This window comes from Protomyctophum parallelum (assembly GCF_964188405.1).
Source record: "Protomyctophum parallelum genome assembly, chromosome: 6".
Classification (NCBI taxonomy): Eukaryota; Metazoa; Chordata; class Actinopteri; order Myctophiformes; family Myctophidae; genus Protomyctophum; species Protomyctophum parallelum.
The window spans coordinates 21,739,746-21,767,239 of record NC_139701.1 but is presented as its reverse complement, the minus strand read 5'-3'; the positions used below and the strand labels follow the sequence as shown (position 1 = coordinate 21,767,239).

Sequence of the window (27,494 nt, the reverse complement as noted above, 5' to 3'; positions counted from 1 at the left end):
GGGTCCGGGAGTCGAACCCGCGGCACACCGCGACTGGATTACCAGTCCGGTGCCCAGACCGTTACGCTACGGCCTGGGCCGGCAGGTTGCTTCTTGGTTAGAGTGGGTGACAATATTATCACACGAAAATATGAAATGACCTACCTAGGTTCCATCCTGGAGGCTAATCTTTCTGGTGATTAAAATGGCCACCAACGTAATCCAAAAAGTCAACCCCTCCAACCCCTTTTTTCCCCTCACTGTATATGTTTCTTTTCCCTTTTTACCTCCTTTATGATGAATTCCTGTTCTGTTCTCTGGCTATATAGAAGTGTATTTGTACGTCTCTAAATGTTTTGATGAATTGAACAAGGTGGAACCTCTTGTAAACAAGTGTAATGCTTTATTGGGTCGTCACAGTTAACAGTCTTTGTATTGAGTTGTGCTTGAAATGTACTGTAATTCTGAAAACTGTTAATAAATATTTCAATCAATCAATCAAAAAAAGAAGTAAGAGAAGAATTTAAAATCAGGTGTTTTTATTATTATTTGCAAGGCAATATTATCTCAGGATTTTATGCGCTGTAGAAAGTCTGCCAACACTGTGCCACTACCTGGCATGTTTGCCCAGTTTTGCAACTTTGTAATCTCTTAAAATCATGTTTTGTTTTCAGATGTGTAATTACAATGCATTATCCAAGTTATTGAACCTTTAGATGACAGTGTTGAGGTGAGTCATATTTATAATACGAAGCACAGCCGACTCAATTTGACCTCGCTCTCTCTGTAGCCCTCGTAAAGTCTACCATTCACCATTAAGTGCTGGATGTTTCAGACCCCCCCCCCCATGATTCACCAAAGTGCTCTCTGTTATATATGCAGCCAGCCAGGTTCATTCATTCCATGGTTCATTCAGTAAAGCTGAGGCTTTTAAGGCACATCTTGTGGTTTTCAGCACCACGCTGGATTAGGTACCGGTGGAGAAACTCTGCTGGTTCTGAGGTGAGAGAGGCAGTGGTGATAAAAGTGCTCAAATGTTTTACTTAAGTAAAAGTATAAATACTGCAATATAGAAATACTCTGTTACAAGTAAGTCCGGAATTCAAAATGTACAAAAGTATTGGCATCAAATGTCCTTAAAATACCAAATGTACTCATTATACAGAATGTCTCATTTCAAGTTTTCAAATGTATAAAATTATTTTTAGTAGAGGACCTGGCTAAGATATGTATGCACTTCATTTAGGAGAGAATATCTCAACTGTTCTTGGCTAATATGACTCCCGCGAACAACTTGGGAACTGTGAAAAATTCTCTATCCGGGGCAAAATACCAGAAAATGACCACGCCCTTTTTTAAATGACCACTACTTCGAACATGACTCTATTTTCTAAACTGTTAGAGCTACAGATTTTCTGAGGTGCTAAAAACTTTCAGAATACTCTTTGTTGTTTGTTGAATCCGTGCCGAAGCCAGCAACCCTCCAGGTCATCATAGTGGCCAAATCAAATATGGCCACCAGTCCGCCACCTGAAAAAGGTTTTATCTAGAACTTTTGAACCTATGAATGCAAACTTGGTGTCTAAATCATGTTTTTTGACAATTAGAAACATTTTGGAATGATCATCTTTATGACTGGGTGTGGCTGAACCTCTATTTTGCATATTTCAAAGATGTGTGTGTGTGTGTGTGTGTGTGTGTGTGTGTGTGTGTGTGTGTGTGTGTGTGTGTGTGTGTGTGTGTGTGTGTGTGTGTGTGTGTGTGTGTGTGTGTGTGTGTGTGTGTGTGTGTGCTCGCACGCGTTTCCAATTTAAACATACCTTTGACTAATGCTCAGCATAAATTATTAAGCTATTATGCTCTTAGCTCTTATGCTATTATTCTCTTGTTTCAATAAAATTACATCTGTAGTTTACACATTTATGTTTTAGAGATAGTCAGAAAGACAGGAAGCTGAGCTGGAGGTAGCAGAGACTAAAATGTTGAGGTTCTCTCTGGGAGTAACAAGGATGGATAGGATCATGAATGAGTACATCAGAGGGACAGCACATGTCAGATGTTTTGGAGATAAAGCCAGAGAGGCCAGACTGAGATGGTTTGGACACATAGTGTACAGAGGAGGGATAGTAAGTATATCGGTAGAAGGACGCTGAGGTTGGAACTGCCAGGCAGGAGGCCTAGAGGAAGACCAAAGAGAAGATTTGTGGATGTAGTGATGAAGCCCTTTGAATTGAATTTAATTGAATTTAAATATTGGAGGCAGGGTGACGTATTAAGGAATAGTATTTTTTTCCCCTTTCTCCCCCCTAAGCATCCGGCTTATAAGAGCGCTCTTATGATGTGCTTCATTATAATCAATAATGGAGAGAAAAGGTAATAAAGGTAATAAGCTAATGGATGTAGAAACTAGCTAATGGATGTAGAAGGAGAATTCTTTCATTTGGTGTAATGGACAGCAGCCACTCAAAACTCAGAAATAGCTACAAAAACAGTACCGGTACTGAAGTACCGGTACTTGAAAGCTGCATTATTCTGAAAGGAAAGAGAAGTACACAACATGTCTGGCTGTTTTTGTTCTGTGTGCATGCGTGCGTGGACAGGGTAAAAAAGGAAATGGAATGGAGAAAAGGAATGGATGGCCCCTTACGTGGCCCAGTCAGTTTAGAGCTTGCCCAGTTTAACTTCGAAGAGAGCAAAAAAATAACAGCAAAAGATAGCCTACTTTGGCAGCCCTTGTGCATGGCAATTTCTGTTAGTAGCAAAATACAGCATGTAATCTGCCTTTGTTTAAATCGTCCCCCATTCGCACGTCGGCAAAAACCGTTCACACTTTGGTCGGAGATGTGCTGCCACCACCCCGTCAATCATTTAATCCACGCTATGCGCCTACCCCTTATTATATAGCGAGCTGCCCATGACGTCAGCTGCTGCGGCTATACCCGATAAGCTTATTGATACTCAGGTCTCGATAAATGCCGAACCGGGTTTGTAATGGACCCGATGTTCGGGCTCCATCCCTAGTTATGGGGCTTAAAATCAATGCATTTCAAGTTTCAAGTTCTGGACGGACATCTTGGATTTTTGGGGTCGCCATCTTGGAATTTTGCGTGGCTAGCGGTATTTTTTGAAAAGAGTGGGATTTGAAGAGTATATGTACCAAATTTCATGCTTGTATCACCATGAACGATTCTTGCTATATTGTGCAATTATCTGCTGCACTATATGCCCAGACGTCAAGTGGACAGTCCGCCTGGATTTACTTTTACTCTTGAATACTTAAGTACATTTAATAGCACATACTTTTTCACTGAGCTACTTTTACTTGCAGTGGAGTAAATCTGAACAGGTCGTATTTGTACTCAAGTACTGGGGTCGAGTACTCTGTCCACCTCTGGTAAAATAGAGGTTCAGCCGCACCCAGTCATACAGATAAGCATTCCAAAATGTTTCTAATTGTCAAAAAACATGATTTAGACACCAAGTTTGCATTCATAGCTCATCTGGTTCAAAAGTTGTAGACAAAACATTTTTCAGGTGGCGGACTGGCGGCCACAATGATGACCTGGAGGGTTGCTGGCTCGGGCACGGATTCAACAAACATTTTTAGCACCTCAGAAAATTTGTAGCTCCAACTGTTTAGAAAATAGAGCCATGTTTGAACTATCGGTCATTTAAAAAAGGGTGTGGTCATTTTCGGGTATTTCGCCCCATAGAGAATTTTTCACAGTTCCCAAGTTGTTCGCGGGGGTCATATTAGCCAAGAACAATTGAGATATTCTCTCCTAAATGAAGTGCATACATATCTTAGCCAGGTCCTAGACTATTTGAAAATAGCAGATCCACAAGCACACAATAAGTCACATTGAGCTTTTAGTTCGGCTATTTTAAAATGGCCGAAATGTATAGGGCTGAAGTGTTTAATGTATGCTTTGTGATAATAATCAGTAGTCTACAAAGTAACCAGTAACTAAAGTTTTCAAATAAATGTAGAGAAGACAATAGACAATATTTGCCTCTGAAATGTAGTGGAGTAGAAGTAAAAGTACTGGCAATTGGAAATACTCAAGTAAAGTACAAATACCTCAAAAGTACTGTACTTAAAAGGATCCCTGGCTAATAAGACAAATATGCCTTAAAACATTATACCTGCCATCTATAACTAAAATTAAAACACAACAATAAAAACACCTTAAATATTTTATTTCATTCATAAATAGAGAATCTTTCACTCCTGTCCCAAGTTGATGATGTCATAATTATGTCCATGTGTGGTCCAGCCCTATGGAATGTATAGCATGCACATGCTAATAAAAAGTATTTTGCTTTGATGCTCATATTATCTTTAGTGTTAAGTTGGTTTTATTAGCATATGCATTCCTTACATTCCATAGGGCTAGACCATATAGACATATATGGCATCATCAACTTGATGACAGGAGCAGTTCCTATTGACTGAAATTCAATATGAAATTCAATATATTTATGAAATAAAAAATATTTAAGGTGTTTTTAGGGATCCTTTTAAGTGAATATTCTTAGTTACTTTCCACCACTGATGAGTCCCACATGTGACACGCACCATGTCACATGCCCACATGGTCGTTTCACTGTGCAAATGCACACAAACACAGAGGAATCATGTTTAGCTTGTTTGTTTTGGGAGTCGCACAGTGAAATACTCAGTGTTAACTCTGAGAGGGTACAAGTGGAACTAAATCGACCCTTAATTTTTACCCTCTCTGAGTTACAGACCTGTAAGGGGTCCTTTTGGAATTGTATTTACTGTGAATGATTCGGTTACTCTGTGCTGGGTGCAGAAGTGTTTCCACTGTTTGTGTGTAACCATGCCAGTCTGCATGTTCTGATGCCAGCTTGCGTGTTCTTTTGCTAGTCTGCATGTTCTGAAATACTCTTTGCCACTCAGAAACCTTGAAAGCCAGATAGTGCTGCAGCAAGGGTAGCTGGATCGCAATAATTCATTCATCGCATAACACACTCTGATTATAGGACCAGGTCCTGTCACCTTAATTACACACCAAACACTTACTGGGTATATTTATATACAGTACAAGTCCGACGTGTCCAAGGACTCCAGAAATTAAGTGGCCTGTCGGAAGCCGGCCTGCAACAGGGGACACAGTGGCACTGTAAACTTTGCTTGCTAAGCAGGCCTCATGTTTTGCTCTCAGACCGTTTGCATGGAATCCTGGCTCGCAGTTGGCCTGTTTGGACCAGATTCTTGAAGCACACACATCAAGTCGAAGAATGACTAGCGAGTCTGCCTGCCAGCTGAATTTGAAGAACAGCTTTGCTTCACTGTGGAATTTAGAAACGCTTAACTCTTTCTTGGTCGTGACTAAGAGCTGTTGCCAAGGGCTGTCTATTGACTAGTTATATATATTTTTTTAAATGGGGGCTTAATGTGAATGGACACATGCACTCGTTTTCTCTGGACTCTCGGGGGAATGCATCAGAGGAATTATGCTACAGTATGGCCTCCTTTTTAGGAAATTTCATAATCTCTCGGTGCTTACTCTCCCTCATTCATTTAAGAGTCATTCATTTAATCCAAACCTAATACCTACATATATGTGATCTAGATATACCTCTGTTAGAAGGATCTCACAGAAGGAATCGGTAGTACAGAAAGTGCTTTCTCTGATCCACACACCTCCATAAACCTCCCAGTTTCCTTGATGGTGCTTTACCCACTATATAATCTTAACATGCACGCTTTTAGGGTTAGAACGGATGCCAGGACTGAAGGATAAAGCCAGGTAGAATCCTATTCTAGGATATTCATGGAAGATACGTATTTTCTTACTGTACACCGCCCAAGATATTCCTTTTCAATTTTGTGATTTCTAAATTGTATTCTTATCACCTTTGCAGTGCATGCTATAATGCTATGCTTTATAAATATAATACAAATAATAATCAGAATAAAAATAAAAGAGTCAAAATCTGTATGTTTCCAAAACATTCACGTTTAGTCTTATTTATTGAAATGTTGCTGCAGCAGTGGAAATTATCTATAAGGCTAATTGTATACATGTGTTTGAATTCCATTGTTCACCCATTAACCTTTATTCAACCTGGGATCATTTGCTGAGGCTGCAGGCTCTTTTCTCACACACATTATTTACACTTGGGAGCTGCTCAGTAAAACCACAGTCTCTTACTGTCTCTTACAATCGTGTGGATTGTCATTGACTGGGGTCATCTTTGGTTCCCTGTACACTAGTCTGGCCTAGCCAGCGTGCTTTCTGGTCTAGAGGGGCGCAAGGAGCAACCGCTGGAGAATATTGGTTCACCGATCTGAGCCATCTGTTTACCAAGGCACACAGGGCTTTTGAAAAGAGCCCTGTGTCATTCAGCAGTGCTTACCTGACATGTTTTATACAAATATCTGTGCTGTGTGATTGTGCACATCATTAACATCACATTATCTGGTGATGAATCAAGCTCATTCATGTTACTAAAGTACATAAATATGAATATTTTATATATAATATATTGTTTTATTTTTTTTGTTTGTTGCTTTAACCACTTTTAACATCCCAATGTCACTGTCTTCCCTACATTTGATTGGGTTAAGTGGTTAACAGTAGACATGTATACTGTACATTGGCAAACGCCATACAGTATTATCATTGCTGTCTGGTGAAAACGGTAACTTTTTTTTTTTTTTACAAAAACAATTAAACTACTAAAAAATAACTATGTTCCAATTGAGCAATGTTAGTATTTAGGCACACAAGCTCTTGTTTAACACGTTTCATTGCTTCAAAACCCACAGACTGAGCTTGTAGATCGACTGTTTTCGCTACTTTTGTGTGACACTGTGGTAGAATTAGCAATTAGCATTTATATAAGAAAACATTGAAACATGGAGATACGAGGCTTCTAACTGACACAGACCCACAGACTGAGCTTGTAGATCGACTGTTTTCGCTACTTTTGTGTGACACTGTGGTAGAATTAGCATTTATATAAGAAAACATTGAAACATGGAGATACGAGGCTTCTTCCTCAGACAGCAACAGTATTTTCAGTTGTCAGCTGTGTTGAAGTGAAAAGGCCCTAACCGCCACTAGATGAGGACCAGTGAGGCTAGTTGGCAGTTATCCAGGCATGCCCAAATGGTCAGAATCAGCCTGCAAGCCACAGCATCTGTAATTAATACTTTGCATGCGATACGTATTCCAAAGATGCTATCACAAACAGACATGCCCAAGGGACGAGATCAGTGACAGATAGACTGTGTTATACGCTATCAAAGACAGAGCGTGGCTGTTTGCCCCGAGACTGACACCTCATTAGATTCAAAGCGGTGGGGGGAAATCAGTTTCTTGCTAAATGAACGCGATAGACATGCATATTTATGTTCCTCCCCTATTTAAATAAATGTCACAGCGCTAAACATACATTGTCTAGCAGTGGTCTTGTATTCTGTCTGCCGCCTACACCTGAATGGGAATGGGTATGTGAACAGACATACATGTGTATGTGTGTATATATATATATATATATATATATATATATATATATATATATATATAGAGCACAAAACGGATGTATCTGATGGTCACTACTATGTCCAGTGTAGTGGACATAGAACCACAGTTCCGGACCGTGCACATGTTCAGCAGTGATCACCCTGCCTGTAACCTGACTCCGCCAGATTGCGGCAGCATTGAGTTCACCAGTTCCCTCCTCCTCCTCCTGCATCTGGGATCTCTCAAGCAGAAACGATGAACCCGGAAGCAGCGGGACAAACATTTGATATCTCCATAATAATTTCGAGTTGTAGTCTTGTTAGGTTGTGTTTACGTTGCGCTGTGGCAGCACTTCAATATGTCATAAGTCTCGCGTTGATCCCGCTATCTAGCGGCCTCATAACCGCATATCGCTCCGGACAGAATTGGACCGGAGTACATCATCTCTGCCTGAGAGTTCCCAGACTCTCCCTGCTGGCAGAATGCAACTGTTGTCCAGCAGGGGGAGTAGTTTCACCAGGCTACCCTGCCTGTGCCTCGAAAGGAAAATAACGTACTGTACATAACAAGTACAAGTAAGACAGGTGCATAAGACACGGTTGTGATCAGAACATTAGATGTTAAGATAGAAAAAAAAGAGAGTGATTAGCCGATTCCCATTGCCGTTCCACGAGTGGATTTATGGATGGATGACTGCTCATCTTTCCTTTTTAAGCCTCAGCTATAGCCTACTAGTCAATTAAGAATACAACCATAACAAAACAACAACTCTCTGTTGAACTTTGCTTTTCAATTAATCCTCTTCGGGGTGTCGCCAAGGGTCGGTGTGCTGTGGAGGAGAGAGATGGATTAAAAAGACCCAGCCCATCTGATGTTTTTCTGTACAAGTTGATGTTTGATAGATTCTAAATTGAGTCATCCATGGATGAACCATTGATTTACAAATGGTCCAATTTCTGGATTTACGTGATTGCCTACTTTAATCCCTACTGAGTGTAGAGTCCCTTTAGGAGCTTTTAAATATAAATAAACACCATCCATGTAGATATACATTTATTGAAGCTATCTGTAAGAAATCCCTGCAAACCCCTGTTGTGGGGGGAAATATCTCCCTGTGATTCACTGTTCGTACAGTATTGTGATTCTAGTGACATATTTGTAAGAATCAACTTGTGCTAGAGCTAGACAGACTGCTTTGTATGCAAGAGAAATGCACCTTATTAAAATTTGATGAATCTCAAGCAAAACTCTTTTGCTGATGGTGTTAGAGGTAAGCAACAGTCTCCCAGTGGGGCAGAGGGCCTTATTGCCAGCTCAGTCAGTGGTATTGTGTGTGTTAAGCAGGCGATGAGGAAACCTTGGCTCTGTGTGACATGATAAAGTTATGGGCCCTAAAGCTCCTCATTGTTATGTATCTGCGGTCCTGCAGTCCAGGGCTGAGGAATGCAGGGAGTGTGAGGGAAACACGTTGTGGTTGCCAGCCCATAGGGCCCGTGCTTCCCGAGAAAGACAAGTGCCGAATTGAAGCTTTTGGATGAGAGGGACAACAATTGCATTGCAAAAATCTCTGTCTGCTGCAATTCCTTAAATTGCAGCTCAAGTATATAAAAAAGGCTCAGATGAAATTGTTACAAGCTTAGATTTACACTCATTCATTCAAGTGTTTTTATCCTTTGCTTGAGCTAAGGGTATTCTTGAGCAGAGTGTTGTGTAAAGACGGTATTATTGATGCGTTGATGCTACTGTATGTGTCTCTGCCAGTGAGGAAAGGGATTACGTGACCAAGCCAAAACCCAATACAACTTTGAAAAAGGGGATAGATGTGGTGCTCATTGTGAAACTAGAGGATAAGCTGTGTTCTACAGTCAAATAAAAGCTCAATACCTGGCGCGTGAAAAGCTCCTGGAATCGCTGATTGAGTGATGACTGATGAGTGATGTCTCACTCAATGTCTACTTATACAGTATATTTGGGAGAGTTTTAGGACACCCGTGTTTTTGTACAAGTTTAATTTGATGGTTGTGATAAACTACTACCAAGGAGTCAGGGACACTTAATTGAAAGAGCTTTTCAGGGGATGGTGTTTCGTTGATTTAAAGACTTAAGACTTTCTGGCTAGTGAAACTGGAAAGGTGCAACTACAGTAAAGCATAATGGCACACACTGTGAGAAAAACAGAAATCCTCTTACCTCATCCTATTCCTTAGTGTAGGGATAATGCCTTCTGCACAGCAAAGTCCTGAGTGTTCATTTAAGTTTGAGAATGTACAAACTACAAATGGATCTGTAAGGGTACAGTATGACTTACCCTTTATCCCTTATTTTCTATTTTTCAGTGTTTTAGGCGAAAGTGTTCTTACCCACTCTAGTTACTTGCGCAAGCAGAGCGCGCAAGTAATAGTTTTCGTTTTCGTATGACGTTTGATGTGTATGCGCCGTGCCAGTGTATGACGTAATGTACCTGATATGGCAGTGGTGTCAGATTACATACATGTATACATAGGGCTGATAGGGGCATTACCTTTAATCCTCCCGACACTAAAACATATCGTCATTACGTCACCATCGAAAACCCTGGCATTGGGTCCTTTAATCCACATCTTTATTACGTCATCGAGCTAGTTGTACCAGTTATACCCTGGCAATTCATGTTCTTCTTTCACAGAGAAGCTGAGATTTGACAGTTTGTAGAGGTCGACAGTACTTGCTCGCTCTGCTTGCGCACTAGTAGGCCATTTTGGCCTACTTGTGTGCAACAAGCAAGTAGGCACTCGACAGAGTGCAGTTCTAGTTTGAATCTGGGTTGTCCCTCAGGGTAGTTTAATTTCCTACCTACTGGTCAGCTCATCTAATACAAATTATCCACATGAACCCTACTGTCCCTATTCTGCATATGTCGTAATAGTGGTTAACATTTGGTTTAGATCCACTCTCATCATTCTTATTTAGAGGATATACTGTATGGATTTGGCATGTTTTGATGGTACCATATGATGCCATACAGTATATTTCCCTGAGAGGAATTTAGTTTGCAAGGTTAACATTCACAATGTGCACTATCATACACAACAGTTTGTTAAAAAATAGAAGAAGAAGAAAAAAAGTACTGTAACAGGAGATTGCAGATGTTATTGAAATGCTTTTACCCAAGCCTAATCATTGGAACTTACAAAAAATGTTGAGGGTTTCACTTGGCTGGCACCGTGTTTTGGAAAGACCTTGTAATACTGTTGGATGCGCTAGTATCTAATCTGTCCCCGTCTTTGTCCTTAGGTTACTGAGGTCATGAGCGTACGAAGCCGAATATATTTACAATGATTTCATACACAATTACACACTTGTTTTCAATTCATACCAATCACTTAATAAAATTGATTTGAGAAATAACAAATTGTCTGCGAACAGAGGACTTCCAGAATGATCCCTATTAATACCACACACTAAACCCTTTACACAGGTCTGGATGCAATTCAGAAGTCATTACAAATGCAATTTGACAATTTTAGACTCAATCCCACCCCTTCACAAACACCTATTCAAAAAGATTTATTGCACCCCCTCCCAGTTCCTACCACGCTCACACACACAGCGTCAACGAGGGTCACCCAAATTATACACTCTTGTTCCATTGTCATATTTCATTGCTGAAGACGCTTCAGCACAAGCAGTTACAATAGTGTGGCTAGACACTTGACTTGTTTGTGCATTCAGGATCATAATTAACTCTATCCATCTTTTTTTTTTACATCTTCCAATTCAGTGTTCTTTTCAAATGAAGATTCCCTGCCAGTGCATTTCTTCCTAAATTACACTATAAGGGAGAGTTTAGAGAGTCTTTGTGTATTCCAGAGAAACCCCAGTCAGTTTAATTATCACCTTAGACCTGTTCACCATAGACTACTGTCCTCGGAGCCTCAACGGTATGCACCATTTTCTACAAACCAACAAGCCCACACATTTACAGAGAGGCTCTGTTACACAACTTCAAAATGTCTAACTTTATCTGAGTTATCCAGTGTCAATGGAAGTAGAGGGGAGCTATCTTGGTATTTGTTTTACAGTAGCTTAATTCTCATACTTAAAACAAAAGCAGAGCTGCATGTTAAAGCATTGTGACAATTTATCACAATGCAACACGTTATGAGCCTGCAGATTGGCTATTTTCATCATGTGAATTAGGCTTAACAGTAGATAATGCCAGTGTCAAGAGCAAAAGCATGGGAGAGTTTTAACTTTTTGTTATTCATTTTGGAAGTGAATGTGTGCGTCAGAGATTAACATCAAGCCTGAAGATGGTGCCATGCAGGTAGCCAAAGAAGCCATTCTTTGCTACGATAAGCGTTTCCTTTGGCTGGTGTGATAAGAGGCCCCTGGAAAAGGCCTGTCAGATGGGGCCAATTAATGATTGCTTGATGTGTTAATTTATCTGTTGAAGGCTCCTCTCCTCTCCATCAGCATTATCCCCTTCCAGTTATGTTTTTCTTTTGTTGGGGTTGCCTGCACTCCAAACCGCCCTCGCCCAAAACAAAAACAAAACAGTATTTATTTTACAGTGACTGTCACCCATGTTTAGTTATGGGGATGCTTATCCCACTGCCAGAATCAGAATAGGGTCGACGTGGTGTCTGTTTGCTAGGATTGAGCTTACCAGCACTCCACTTGCCTCCCAACTTGCCCCAGACTATTCATACTGTAAGTACTCTGCCTTGGGTCTAGGCTTATTATCCCGCCCTCAATTTCTTCACATTTTCATTTGTTGTCAACACACTTTTCAATTGATATTAAGTTTTATTTTGAGCCAGAACACGACTGGCATGTCTTTGGGCATTTTAGTGGCTTCACGACCAGTTTGTAGCCAGTGATTATTCAGGAGCTAAAGTAAAAGTGGTCATCTTGGAATCAATCCCTGGCCTGGCTCTTCCTGGCTGATCCTTCCGATTTACTTCTGTAAATCGAATGTATTGTATTGCCATAGACAGAAGTAAATGTTCCCAAACATATTCATGAGCACGGGCACATTTGCTAGACCTAGATGAAAAGGTTTTTAAAAATGTGCTATTTGTCTGAATTTCTTTAATAGGAGTAACCCCTTGAGATGAACCATCTCTTATTTGAATAGTCTGCCAACCACAACTCAAGACCAGCATATTTTGTGCAGGGGGCCTTCGTGAGAGTGAATTAAGCTTTTTCTCAACCTAGGAGAATTAACTTTGACTTTCTTTAAGTGACTTTTTTCTTCTTTTGCTGTTTGCTGACAAGCATCTCAAGCTACTAGACCTGCTTGTTGACAAACTTTACATTTTCTCCTCTCATTCTGAGGAGCTTCAGCTTGAAGATTTCTTGACAGTTTGAAAGATTCTTGACAGTTAAACGTGTTGTGGCCTGTGTCATCATTTCCTTAGACAACACTGTTTATTCTAGACCTTATACAAGACGGTGGCAAGAGGAAGATCCACATTTTTTACAAGTGGTGAGCTGTCTTCTTTGGTTCTTTTGTTGTTGGCTGGCTAGAAGCTTTTTTATTTTTTGTTATGGGAATACATTGACATCTGTACTTTCTAGTTTAAATTATTTATAATTTTCTACTATTTTTGTTAAACATGCATGCACTTTTTCAGCAACGTGCTGCTGGTTCACATTCATACTGTGGGAAAGAGCTTTATACTATCTGATATGAGTGAACTATATCGTCTCAGTACTTACTTTAAATGTGTACATTTGCATGCACACAAATGAACCCTGGTTACTAATACTTGGATTAATCCATTTAAGGCAATAGCTTCTTTAGTGTGATTATTCCAATAATCTGGTTACACGATTTGGCCATTCATTCAGTTACTCCCCTGAACATGGCAAGGAAGTGACAGCAAGCATGTCAAATCCTCATAATCAGTTGCTATATACTGTATATATCTTGTATAAGTTATTTGATTGTTTTAAACCTAGAGTTTGCAAGTTGTATCCTAGTTGTTTGAAATCCTGGTGTATTGACCGCACTATGTATAATTAGTTGGCCGGGGTCACTCAGGGCTCTATAGTAGATCATCTGGTATTTCCTGATTAATCAGATCGTGCTTACTGCGTTTAAGACTTGACCCCATATGAAACATAGGACTTTACTTTGATTAGAATATTACACTGTACCTTAATCTGGCCATTTTTGTTGTGTTTGGCACTTATGTAAGACATTACACACAACAAGATCCATCTAGCATATCTGTCTATATTTCTGGTAGTGTGTATTTTGTGATGGTCAGAATCTCTCTGAGAAGGATGTTAGTGATATTCTATATAAATCCATTGCTACAGACATGGTCATTCATTCTGAGTCACCACATAACTAAAGCATTTGGACACTGTAGTAGTCTAAAGGAGTTGGTGTAAAATGTCACAACACTTTTTCATGAACATCATTATTACTTGTTGCCACATCTCTTGCCTAGAACTTTTACAACCTTTACACATTATCATATTGCCTGCAAAAGGGGCAAATATCCTGCCTGTGGCTGATAAAGTAAATGGTGGATTTATATAGTTATTTTATCCAAAGCGCTTTGCATAAATTGTGCATTACCCATTCACACATTCATAGTTTATACACCGATGGCGGAGGAAACCATGCACCATGCACACAAACCTGCACATCAGGAGGAGTTAGGGGTTCAGCGTCTTGCTGAAGGACACATCAACACTAACTCTGGGGGAGCCAGGGAACAAACTCAACTGGGAACCTCACGGTTCCCATCCAGCCGCTCTACCGGCCACTCGACCCCTGAGGCACTAATGCCCCCAAAGTAGATGCTTGTGCACTTGAGACTGTGTCCTCACCTAGTCTTTACCTTCTTTTAACGCTGTCTACATTTAGCTGCTATAACGTCTTCTAACACAGCCTTGTGTTACCTTTCCTTTGAACCATGAAGAAGGCAGTATTATCTGTCCGAAACGTTGGTGTCCTCATTAAAATGTATGCATTGACAGCTATGGGCTATACATTCTTTTCACTCAGTATTACCTTTCCTTTGAAGACCTTAAGTTAAAATACTATACTGCCTTGGCTTTGCAGGTAGTAGACTTAGTGATACAAAATATAATAATAATACAAATCCAGATCTCAGGATCGATACGGGAACGGCATGGCTCCAATGTGGGCCTTGAACTTCATGTGGCCAGCCTGTGATGTTGGTCATCTATAATCCCATTGACTTTCATCCATTATAGTATATAGTTATAGACTAGTATAAAACCTATGCGTGAAACTAATTTGTGTAGGCACTTCTGTGGCATAGTGACATTAGTTGCTAATCGGTTCAGCAATATTAACTCAGGACACACAGACGGACAGGCAGACAGACATACTGTATAGACTGACAGACCCTCTTCTAGACGGCTCGCCTCTGAGGAGCCACAGTGTAAAGCATGTATTCTTTCGGTCTCTCAGATCTAGTCTAGATGTCGTCATTTGTGTTGTATTCGCTCAGAAAATATAGCCCACACGATGTGACAAATGCATCATTGTCTTGCTTTCTTCAGATTGATTGATTGAAATATTTATTAACAGTTTGCAGGATTACAGTACATTTCAAGCACAACTCAATACAAAGACTGTTAATTGTGAGTGGATGACCCGATAAAGCATTACACTTGTTTACAAGAGGGTCCACCTTATTCAATTCATCGAAACATTTAGAAACATACAAATAGACACTTCTATATAGCCAAAGAACAGGAATTCATCATAAAGGAGGTAAAAGGCTATGTCATTAGTCTGTACTTTTGCAGTACTAGTCTGCAAAACGATCCAGTCCTTTATCCCACCGTCTCTCTCTCTCCCACACAAGTAACACAAAGATGTTTTCTGTCCATTATTACTAGTTTCTGCTGTTTCATTACTGTGGCACATTAACACCAAATAGGAGAGAATGATGTAGGCTGTATTGCTGTGGCATGGTAGTCAAACAGCTCTCTGATGAAAAGAAGAGCAAGCCTTTGAGATAACTTCAGATAATACCGTCGTATGACGTAGCTTACATTAGGCATGAGTCAGTCTCAGGTTTCTTATGAATCATTTTGCTATCGTTTGAGACATATTGAATCAAATGAATGGAAAGCAACACAGTGCTGATAGGAATGTAAATGTTATCTATTCTTCAAATGTGTCACTAAATGCATCTATTCTGTAGGTGTTGTTCTTTTTCTTCGGTAGAAGGTGAAGGTGAATTATCCACATGCTGATAGTGCTACTGTGCCATATCGGTAATGTACTATATGCATAACAGTCATGCAGCATCCGATCAAATAAAGTGAAGAAGGATCAGCTTGAGCTTTGTCAGTATTTGCTGAAAAACTCTAAATATACAGAGACTTGTTTTATTGTTGGTGCATCTGTTTATTTATAAAAGTCTGTTCTTAAGCGGAGTTGCACGGCGGATGCATAGGGTTTGTGTTGTGATATATTTACAGCTGTCAGTCAGCTATCTCTTGAGACCCAGATAAGATGAACTCCTGAGACGTTGCGTCCTACCGCTCGCAGTATCAAGGAGCAAACGCACCAGTCATGCAAGCCATCCTATTCTATTTGATACATCCCATGCCAATACAAACTGTCACTCACAATTAAAGTCAGATGTTCATATTTACAGAAAAGTTGCATCTCTGTCATTAGGGAGCAAAGGCCAGCAGCTCAAGTAAACTACCGGAACAAATGTTAAAGAAAAGTCTCCCCATCATGTTTTGAGTTGTTGCTCTAACATAGGTTGTTATTTACTACGATAGTGGAACAATGTGCATTGTTTCCACAGCAGTGATGCTGGAATGTGTTTGTGTTCATAATTATGTACATTTATTTATTTATTTTCTATAATTTTTATCCCACGATTTTGTAAGCCATTTTTCACCCCTGTGTCAATTATCTAATGTGATCCTGGGCTCTACACACCCTCCACCAACCTGGGGAGAGCAACGGACTTGAACTCATGCTTCCTTCATGCCTGAGTGTCCAAGTTGCTCCTTTACACCTGACAGGGGGGAGTTTCCCTGGTTGGACGTAGCGCGTGGAAGGAACACGTTATTCCAACCAGTTCCATTCCTCCCCATCAGGCGCCCCGGCTGGCCAGGGGGAGGCATAATTATGTACATTTATGACGGTAAATATTGAACATAAGAATTGTAAAAAACTTATGAAAGGTCAAGTACTTAATTCTGAGGTATTTAAACAAGATTAGTAGTGGCAGAATTTGCTGACATCACAGGCTTTCGTTCTTTAATTAAAATAGATTTCCAGGATTTCATTTAAATAAAAAAAATATGACAATGTAAGCTATAAATATGAGTAACGACAGATTAGGTGGTTTGTTAAATACAGTATACTTCACCTGATAAATATATTCTTTAATTCAAATGTATGAGTCAGAAGGTCAATGTTAATGACAATGTGCATGACATTTCTCCAGGAGAAAGGAAACATTTATCTGCCTTTTGAATCAATCTAAAATAACCCAAAACATATAACCCAAAATTGGTTTAGGGACCATGATAATTATGTTCTTGAGGGGGGTCCCCAAATGAGGAACAGTTTAAACACTTTAACTCTTTTTTTATATATAGGCAGATCGGAAATAGCTGATCTATAAGCTCACAACACACTAGTAGGTCACAAGTTTATTTGTGAAATATTTAGAAATATCTTGAAAAATGGTGACACAAAACGGTGCTCACCGCTATGACGTCATGTGGGTGCAGTGTTTATTCCGTCCCCTGTGTCATAGATAATCATACTATAAAAGGCACAGCTCACTTCTCATAAGTGGGATTTTTGAGGTGCGCTAGCCCCTCCAACACCTGGCTTTGTGTGTGCCCCCTGTGACGTCATGTGGCAGCCAAGTCTATGGATCTTTCATGGATTTTTACCATGGCGTAGTGGGTGCGTGCCCCAAAAGGCACCCCTCACTTCACACAATTGTTTTTTTGATGGCTGCTAGCCCCTCCTATGCCCAGCTTTGCTGTCTGTGTGTACCCCATAGTGATGATTTGATTCTCAGCACAGAATGTGATGTATGATGCCACTTTGAGGGGCCTATGTCCAGCTTTTCGTGTGTGTGCTGTGCACAAACTTTGTCCTACACAAACATTAAATTCCAATTGACAATGAATTGACAATTTTACGTCGTAGTGTAAACATTGCGTAACACAAACATTGATATGTTGTATATACTAGCCCTTACCCGTTGTGAGATAGTACCCCCCCCCCCACCCCCGCTGGCGGTACTGCCCTTATTTTTAATTCACAAAATAAATGAATTATTAATTTATAATTTGTTAAATTGGAAAAAGGGCTTCGTTAAGACCTCCATATTATTATGGTCAATGCCTGTGTGAAAAGTGGGAGTGATTGGTGCATGCGGTGAGGAGATACGGCTGTGTTTCTGACACACATTCAGACAGACAGACATTGACTGAATTATAGTATGATGATGATGATGATAGGAGGCTTTCAACTCTCAACTGTCAGTAAGAGGTCGGCGATGATGATGTACGATGATTAAGACAGCCTCCACACAAGGAGGGTTTGGGAATAGACTGCTTTGGGGGCCAAGTAAGTAAGTAAGTGGCCAAGGACATACAGCACAACAAACAATTATAGGGCCCCAGGGTGTGGGAGGGCTAGCCCTCCACAAATGCCACCACCAGACGACCACTTATGGCTACTTCTACTTGCTGCTTTCTCTACCCTGATCGCAAGACCGGACGTGAATGCGACAACACACACACACACACACACACACACACACACACACACACACTAGTATTAACAACATAACACCCGGTTGCGGATTTTGGCTCTGGGAGTTGAGGGCTGAGGCGGGGGGTATTTCCCTTTGTAATAGTCACAGAATTAATTTAATTTGTAATGGTTACCAACTGGTAGGCGACTTCACAATAGCTAAAGGGGAAAACAAATCTGTATTTGCTGTGTTTTTATATTATGCGTCTTTGTAATTAGCCTAATTAGAGGAGGCTAACGACCGTGTGATATCTCCCTTTTAAAACTAACGTGGAAAACTTTGTGGCCTTTCCCAAATGGACTCAATGTAGCTCAAAACGGGGAACAGGGAAACGGACCTTTACTGAACAAATATGACTCTGGCCATTGCTCGTAGAAGAGCATACAGTATATACAGCAACATACTGAGTGTTAATTTATTTACCTCTGAGAGTGTCAAAATGTATGCTTATGAGTTGTTTTTTACACAGAGAGTTAAGGACTTTAATGGGTAAATATGATAACATGATGCTTAGTTCTGTGTGGGCGTGTCAAAAGGGAGACAATCATTTGCAAATTAAAAAGCACACAAAGTGACTGTTTTAAATTGCTATCTCTTATCGCTAATAATTGCATGACATGATGGTTATCTATTAAGCAAATTACCACAGCGTAGTAGACTGCTTTGGTAGATATAGGAAACAATGAACACATTGTTAACGGGACCGTGGCGCAGAAATAGGCTGGCGTCCGTTGGCGTCTGTTGCCTCAGCTCACCTGACGGGTTTGGACTCGTCGTTCAGGGCGAGCACTTACTCAATTTTTTTACTTAAGTAAAGTATCAATACTGCAACATAAAAATACTCTGTTAACTGTGAGCTGTTGCTGAGAGCTTGCAGATCGACTACTTTAAAATGGCCAAAATGCATATAGGGCTGAAGTGGTTCATGTATGTTTTGTAATAATAATCAAAATCTACAAACTAACTAGTAACTAAAAAATTCAAATTAATGTAGTGGAGTAAAAGATCAGAGATGTAGTAGAGTAGAAGTAAAAGTATTGTAAATTGGAAATACTCAAGTAAACTACAAATACCTCAACTTTAGGTAAGTACAGTACTTAAGTAAATGTACTTACAGTAGTTACTTTCCACCACTGGGAGTCAGCCACTTCTTTTTCAGGTCTGCCGAGTGCCGCCTGAGCAACAGACATGATTAGCCGTGGTTGAAACCCTCGCCTTCGCAGAGCGTTGAGGCGGCTGATTCATTCACTTGTGTTGTCATGTCTGATTAGCAGGAGAGGTCAATGAGGACCTCTGAGGTTGGCACAGGTTGACCTCAGGTTCAGGTAATACAACGGCAGATTCAATACTAGGGTTGAAGTTGGCCTGCTGTTATAGTGCACAACTGCAACAGAAGTGAACTTTAAAATGATGCGCTGCGAGCTTGTAGATCGCTATTTCTGTTACTCGTGCGAGGAAGTGTCATGGTCATAAAGACTTTTTTTTTGTGGCATGCTTTTGTCCTCTTAGCTCTTCGAAAGCATCAATAATTGCATAATGACTCTGAATCATTATTTGTTTGTTTAATGAACAATGTCACTTTTCATTTACTGATAATCACTGTGGTTAGTGGTCACAGAGGAGACCAGTATCCACATTCCACAATCATTCTTTTTTAAATGATTGACAGACTGCTTAGTGCCTTGTTGATAGTCATACTGGATTGAAAACTTTTCTAAAAGGATGACACAAAAAGCCCTGAGGGGTGTGTGTGGTGGTGGTGGGGGGGGGTCTTCCATTGTGGTTCATTGTACTAAATTCATCATCATGACTGTCATACAATACATTACACATCAGCAACAATACTAAAAGCAATATATTTACAGAAAATAAAAGTGCATGGAGGGCTGGTGGGATGGGGGTCAAGGATGCCACTCACACTGGGCTCCTTCCATGGAGCTCGCTGACGGAGTGCGTGTTTTGAATGTATAAATCATTTCTTCTGTCGGCACTCCAGGCAAACTGTCTTTTTTTTAAACAAAATGCAGCAATATATGGCCTATGTCACCCTGCTTTGACACGAAGCCCACAACCATTGGCCAAAGGGTGGCGCTAAAGAAATCAATTGAAAATGTAAACTTTGAACAGACATAGCTCATGAACCGTTGACCGCAACTCCGCAATAAAACGTCAATGAACATATGCGTCTCCTCTGGACCTATGACCTCTGACCTTTAGATCTCCCACCATTTTGAAACTTTACAGTATGGTAGAGGGTCATGCCAAATAGGACTGAAACCAGTTTTACTCCAAAGTGCCAAATGGCAATCATTTGAAAATGAAAAATTCACATGTGCCTAGACTTATGTGGAACACATCTACGGACAGCTGCAATACCGCTGGGTGACCTAAAGTGGCACTGTTGAGCAGCCTAAAAGGGCTTATTGCGTGGTCCCATCTTATCGCTGCTTGCAGCTATATTTCCTTATTTCAGGCAACACTTAGCTTAAGACCTAGTCTAGACGTTAACGTGTCTAGGTCTTAAGCTAAGTGTTCAAAATCAGAATATTAGACGATATGTGAATTTCTCTGTTTAGGATGACTAACTATACTCACTAAACACCTCTGTGGGAGGACATGTTGTTTGTGTTATGTTTAGTACTACTCAGAAGGATATGGGTTATGAATTTGTAATTATTACTCTGGCAATTGGGTGAGCTAAATTCCTAAATTGGCCATGTGTAGGGAGCAGACTGTGGCACGCCTCTACATGAGTGTTTGTAGAGCAGTAGGTGCTGCTGGGAGACTAGCGAGGATGTGGATATGAATGGATTGAGATGCCATTGCTTCCTAGCAGTGTCCCACTGGGGACGTAACAATAGCAATCATTCAGCCTGATAAACGCTGGTAACAATGGTTTTAGGAAAGCTTTTGAAAAGGTCCACATTAATAGGACCGTCCTATTAATGTGCTGCAGAGTTTGCACAGGTGCTAGAAACCTTTTGATAATTATCATGCTTAAAGGGACACTTCACCCTTTTTGCAAAAAATAATATGTTAATGATGTTTAGAAGATTTAGAACACTTTCCTGGGGTCTTTATGTGGTTTTAGATATTTTGGATTTTAGCAGTGTCCATAATGTCACACACTGGTCTCACTTCCTTCTTGGACTACATGTTGTCTCAGTAAGACGAGACAACATGCCCCCCCTATCCACAAGGATATCTGCTCCCCCTATCCACAAGGAGGGGCAGTGCACCAAAGCATTATCGGAATTGTAGTCCAGGAAGAAAGTGAGCCCCATTTTTATATATATATATATATATATATAGTTTTATGCAACAACAAATCACTTAATATTTAGTATTTGTCGCACAACCGTCTCAGACACACTGTGAGCTTGTACTGTATATCAGCTATTCTTTCAATACTTTCGTATGTCGTGGCCACATCCAGTCTTTATCAAACTTGGTCCAAACATTGTTCAGAGATCTGCCATCCGAATAGCTATCCTTGCTGACAGGCTGCGTCAAAGCCTATGGTACTAACTTTAACCACTAGGCCATCGGTGCACTGAGAATTTAGACTGTTGAGCTATATTGGAAAGTCTGATTGAGAAAACGATGCATTGCATTTTGACCTTACAGGATCAGGATCTAAATGTCTCTGTAGAAGAGCAGGTAGACCAACCACTGCAATTGTTTGTATAGCGTACTCTACCGGCTACCATACAGGTTGGTTATATTATAATGGTTTATTCACTGAATAAAGTTATGGATTGCAGCTTTAAGGTCAGCAATATGCTTGACTTTTGAAAAAAATGATGTAACTATGTTGTCATAGTGATATCAAATGAGAGCAGTAGCCAAGTGCTGAAAGTCTTATGCCTTGAAGGTACTTGAATTGTGCTTGAATTAGGCTTTTGAAAACCTGTAAAGAGGAAAACAGTCTACATTTTTCATATGCTATGCCAGAGTACCATTATACTTGGAAAAAAGTATAAAGTACTTGACAAGGACGTTTAAATGAACCGCATCGTTGACAAAATGTAACTTAGCTGTTAACCATGTTACATTTCAGAACATGACTTTTGACCCCAGTGACTTGCAGTATTAAACATTTAGCACCCGAAAGAGTTCCAAAGCAGCCTTTTGCTTTTATTAATATGTCGACTTCGCGGCATGGTGTCAACCTTCCGGCACTCAGATATTTACCCTCCCGCACACAACATTTCAGGATCCGTAATGACCACTTGAACTCTTGAGCTCTGTCCTGTTTCCAAACAGTGGCGCGTGGGGAGCGAGCTCTCGTCTGTGTAATGTCGCATTAGCCTGCTCAGCCATTCAACCAGCTGTCTGAAGCAGAGCGAGTCCGGTGCTGGGAGGACAAGGCAGGAGCCATTCACAGATGGGAGCCTTTAATTTTTAAAGCTGTTTTATCCGCGCGGCTGAGCGCCTGCACATTGCGTCACATACTATATGAGTGCTAATGCCAGTCACCTATACTGCACCCACCCTACTATGCAGCATAAAAAGCCTGCCAACCAATGAACCTCCTTCTCATCGTCTACACCTTTTTAAAGGTCTATTTTGATTGGTGCCCAGGTCAAGGTTTAGGTGTTCTTTTCCACTTGTAGCATTGAGGACAGAATAAAATAACTATACTCCCTTATCAAGCGCATAAACTAAAGCATGAGCTGCCTTGCACCCGAAACGGTCGAGAAATTACAGTTACCGTGTGGGGGTCCCTGGGGGGTCCCCGGTACATCCAGACCCTCAGGAACGCGCCCAGGGAGTCAGCACGGTTCCGGTGAGCCGTCCCGCTTCTGGAATGGTTGAGAAATTAGAGTTACCGTGTGGGGTCCCTGTACTGTACTGTACTGTACTGTACTGTACTGTACTGTACTGTACTGTACTGTACTGTACTGTACTGTACTGTACTGTACTGTACTGTACTGTACTGTACTGTACTGTACTGTACTGTACTGTACTGTAACACCCAAAATCAATGTGTGTATTTGGCTGCGCAACAGTGACACTTGGTTGTGAAAACCAACCAAAAGCTATTTTCGTGCTCGGACATACCCAGCCAGCCATGGACAGACCCAGGGACCCAGGGACACACATAGCTGTCTATAGGAGTGGTTGCAGCTAGGGCTGGGGCGGTATGTGATTTTTATTACCGCGGTTATTACCTTGTAGAGCGTGAAAGTTTGGGAAGGTTTTTAAAATCTTTACTATAATGACACGCCCAATATCAGGACACCATGGTCGAAAGTCATCAATGGGACACACTAAAGTTCTCAACGGGCCCAAAAAATATGGCCCGGCCCGACCCTACCCTAACTGGGTGGGCCCGAGGCTCGGCCCTACCCTAAAAATTGCCATAATGTTAAGCCCGAAGCCCGACAAAAGCCCAACAGGAAAAAAAGAGAGAGAAAAAAAAGCAGCACTAAATAGCAGCGCATGCAGCGGCGCCGTGTTTCAGTGTGAAAGTGAGAACGGAGATCAACGGATTTATCGAAATAAAGGATGTATGTAACTCACGTTAGAATAGGCTATTAATGTTCCATAACTTCCATTTCCAATCATTCTAATGGATTCCATACAGTGGTGGTGGTGACTGGTGAGTAAACACGAATAGCAGCTGCAGCTCCCTCCCTTAGTTGTCTCCACCAGCCGAAGGCATGGGGAGAGTATGTTTTGCACTCCGTCCGTCCGTCCGTGTGTCCGTCCGTGAACAGCTAATCTCAGCCACCGTTAACCCGGTCGATGCCAAATTTTGCACACACACTCCCTGGATGCCAACCATGAACCTCTGCCCCAAACTTTCCACAACGGCCTGTTATAGCGCCACCAGGAGGCCGCTTTGTGCAAAACAAGCCCGGTCGATGCCAAATTTTGCACACACACTCCCTGGATGCCAACCATGAACCTCTGCCCCAAACTTTCCAGAACGGCCTGTTATAGCGCCACCAGGAGGCCGCTTTGTGCAAAACAAGTTTTTGCACAGTACACCTACAGATTTTGTCCAAACATCACGCAAATTGGTACACAGTCTCTCTAGAGCCATTCAACGAAACGGGTCTTTCAGATTTATCAGACTCCATCCTGATTGGTTAAGATTGGCTTCCAAAGTTCACAGGAGTGCTCAGTTTCAAACAAAATGCTGCAAATCATGAACACATCGCGTGATTTCCGTGAAATTGTGCACCCACATTCCCACTAGGCCGAGGACAAAATGCCACATGAACAATTTCAACTCAGCCTCAAGGTGGCGCTATAACTGGCCGAAAAGTGTTTTACCTCTAACTGCACGGATCTGTGGATAACCTGGTGGAGACCTGTGCCCGGAAGGGCACTTTTTCTAGTTTCCTCTGAAGTGAAGTTGCTTTACGTGGTGTAGCTAAGTTATATAATTATCACTGGATCGTTTGGTGACGTTGATTAATAATTAGGTTTTATTCATCGCAGCCAGCTGGGTTAACGAGACTCGGTGCAACATGACGAAAACCTGACGCTTCTTCAGCTGTGATAATCCGATTGATTTTATGAAATATTTAAGCATATGGCAACTTGGCAAGTTAACTGGTGGTTAGTAGCTCGTTTGGTGCGCAAACCAGAGGGAAACCAGCGGTAGCAAGCAAGTCTCTCACCGTCCACTGTTCTCTACTGCCTGCGTGCGGGGCAGGCTGCAATGCTGCTCTGGCCTCGTACACACATGCTGGACTGACATGATCTGTTCTGTCTGTTTCATGGCCGCCTCATTCTCAATGCTTTTCCAATGGAAGTCACATGGTTTGACATGTGTGTACGAGGCCTCCGAGTCTGAAATGCCAGTGCGATGCGACCCCCGTCTCCAGTCCTCCTGTCACAAGTGAATCCCCTAGCGCAGCCCTCTTCATAATAAATACATACTCATACACGTATACACAATCACATTACACAAATAACAGAATTGCTATTTCTATTATAATAACACTTAAAAAAAAAAAAAAAAAAAAAGAATAAAATTGCGGAAAATCACAGAGCCCGAGGCTCGGCCCGGCCCGACTAATTAGCATATTTTTTGGGCCCGGCCCGGCCCTAAAACGTCGGGTCGGGTCGGGCTTGGTCGGGCCTGGTCGGGTTCGGGCAGAGTTTGAGAACTTTAGGACACACTACTGTTTCATGATTAGATGTCTTCAGTGGAGTAGCACTACACAAATTATTCACGGAGTGAGAAGCCACTGCCGAGTCAATGTTTACATGTTAATGGTCTCTCTGGATTAGTTTAGTGATTAGCCAATTATTAACAAGTAACAATTGTTTCCAAAGCTAGAAACCAGAGAATCAACAGTCAGGACAGGAGGCACTCTCTAAACTTGCTCCGCTAAGCGTTTCTGTTCTGGTCCTCTGTTATCACCTGATGCATTTGCATGTACAGTAAATAAATCATGGTGTACTTTAGAATTTTATGTTTCATCACCAAAGTGTGCAGTGGTACAGTAGATACTAGTACTACAGTAGCTTCCGCATTCAGTTCATTCAGTTTATCTTGGTAGCAGAGTTTGACAAAACATAGTACTGTATGAAGCATACTGCAACTTGAACTTATTAACAAAGCATCACAGTATAATGAAATAAAACTATCATATTAAAGCAGAAATTAATTGCATTCAAAACATAATACAAAACAACAATATAGGACAGTCCTAATAAAACAATTCACATTAAAATACGGGACTAATTGGTCTTAAAAAAAGTAATTCTCACTGCAGTTTGTATTTAATCATCACATTTTATTTCACCTACAGTATTTGAAGATTGCAAAATTGAAGTTTATTAAGAAGTCCCATTATTTTTGACAGGCTTTTGACAGCCTGAATGCACAACATTTTAAAACCTTGCCACTCACAATTGAAGGCCATGGCAGACTTTTCAAGCCACTTTGGCGTTGTGTTTTTATGTCTGGAAATCTTCCTTTTCCATTTTTCCTTTTAAAGGGGGGCTTTTAACGTCTGAGAGAACATTTGGACTTGGAGAATGGACTGATCCTACTGGGATTTCTCAGCCCTATTCAGTAATTGGACCTAGTCGTGCGTGCGTGCGTGCGTGCGTGTGTGTGTGTGTTCGTTCATGTATTAATAAAGCGGGAGAGGAGGAAGTACGAAAAAAGTACAGAGGCGAGTGAACATTTACTAGAAATATTTACTGGAAAGCGAAGCATATTATGACCCCCCCAAAAAAGAGAGAATGAAAGAAAAAAGAAAACACAGTGAACCTTGTCAGTTTGTGTTACAATTCAATCCTCTCTGTGGTCCTCAGTGGAAGGCTTTGTTTCGATAGTCTCCTCCTCGGTGGATATGAAAGATTAATGCGGTAGAAACACCTGCAGCGGTTCCTCAATGACAGCTGTAAAAGTGGAGTGGAACAGCTGTGAGAAAACAGCTCGCCTGCCATGCCCTCATAAAGGAGAACTGTGAAACACGCTGCCATGGAGTTGTGAGTCACTCATCCTCCATGTGGCTACTCCAGCCACCACACTTTCTCTGCGGGGTCACACCAGGATTTCTTTATTCTTTGCCCGCAAATATATATTCTTTTGAACTTTTATTTGTGTATTCACCAATAACATGATTATTACACGCCATTAAAGGAAAGTAAATGTTTCTGAGCTCCCTAAACTGCGAATAAACGCATCAACCTGTATGAATAGCTGTATTTATTCATCACACGGCCCCCCGGTGTGTAAAGGCCTCCAGAGTTAACACATTCACTGATAATGACGACTTTTGACTTACTTTTTTTCCAAAGGTAAACATGCTTTCATGTTTAAACCTAGCTCGAGTTAAGATTTCTTCTTTTCTTTGATGGCATCTTAGGATAGATGTAGACCTATTTGACAGTGCAGATAATTGCCTTCCTTGATGTATTAATGAGCATCAATAACGACCATCACCTGTGTCACACATACAGCTCCCCTCTGCACTGAAAGTGACTGCATGGAGTCTGTCTCAATTCTCTCCAAAAGCACGTGAATATGATAGAATATGATTACAGCTCACATTTCATATCACACACTAGCCCCCCTAAAAAAAAGATTTTTAAATCAATATACATTTTTAATAAATCGATACATATCGCCGGGATATAATATCGATATATATCGATGTACAATATATCGTTACATGCCTACTCCTTTCCTTCTGCTTACTTGAACAAACAAGAAAACTATCACGGATTGTATCGTCCCTCTGCGAACTCGGCGAGGGAC

General features: G+C 41.0%; 1 protein-coding gene across 5 annotated transcripts in view; it reads left to right on the top strand.

The window, feature by feature from the left end:
* Positions 1-27,494, top strand: part of lpp (LIM domain containing preferred translocation partner in lipoma) — a 188,316-nt gene that overhangs the window by 40,236 nt on the left and 120,586 nt on the right. For 2 of the 5 annotated variants that reach the window (XM_083766329.1, XM_083766331.1), the window contains one exon: positions 12,881-12,948. The exons of the other annotated variants lie outside the window; for them this stretch is intronic. The gene's annotated coding sequence lies outside the window, so the exon portion shown is untranslated. The remainder of the gene's footprint in view (positions 1-12,880; positions 12,949-27,494) is intronic. 5 annotated transcript variants of the gene reach the window in all.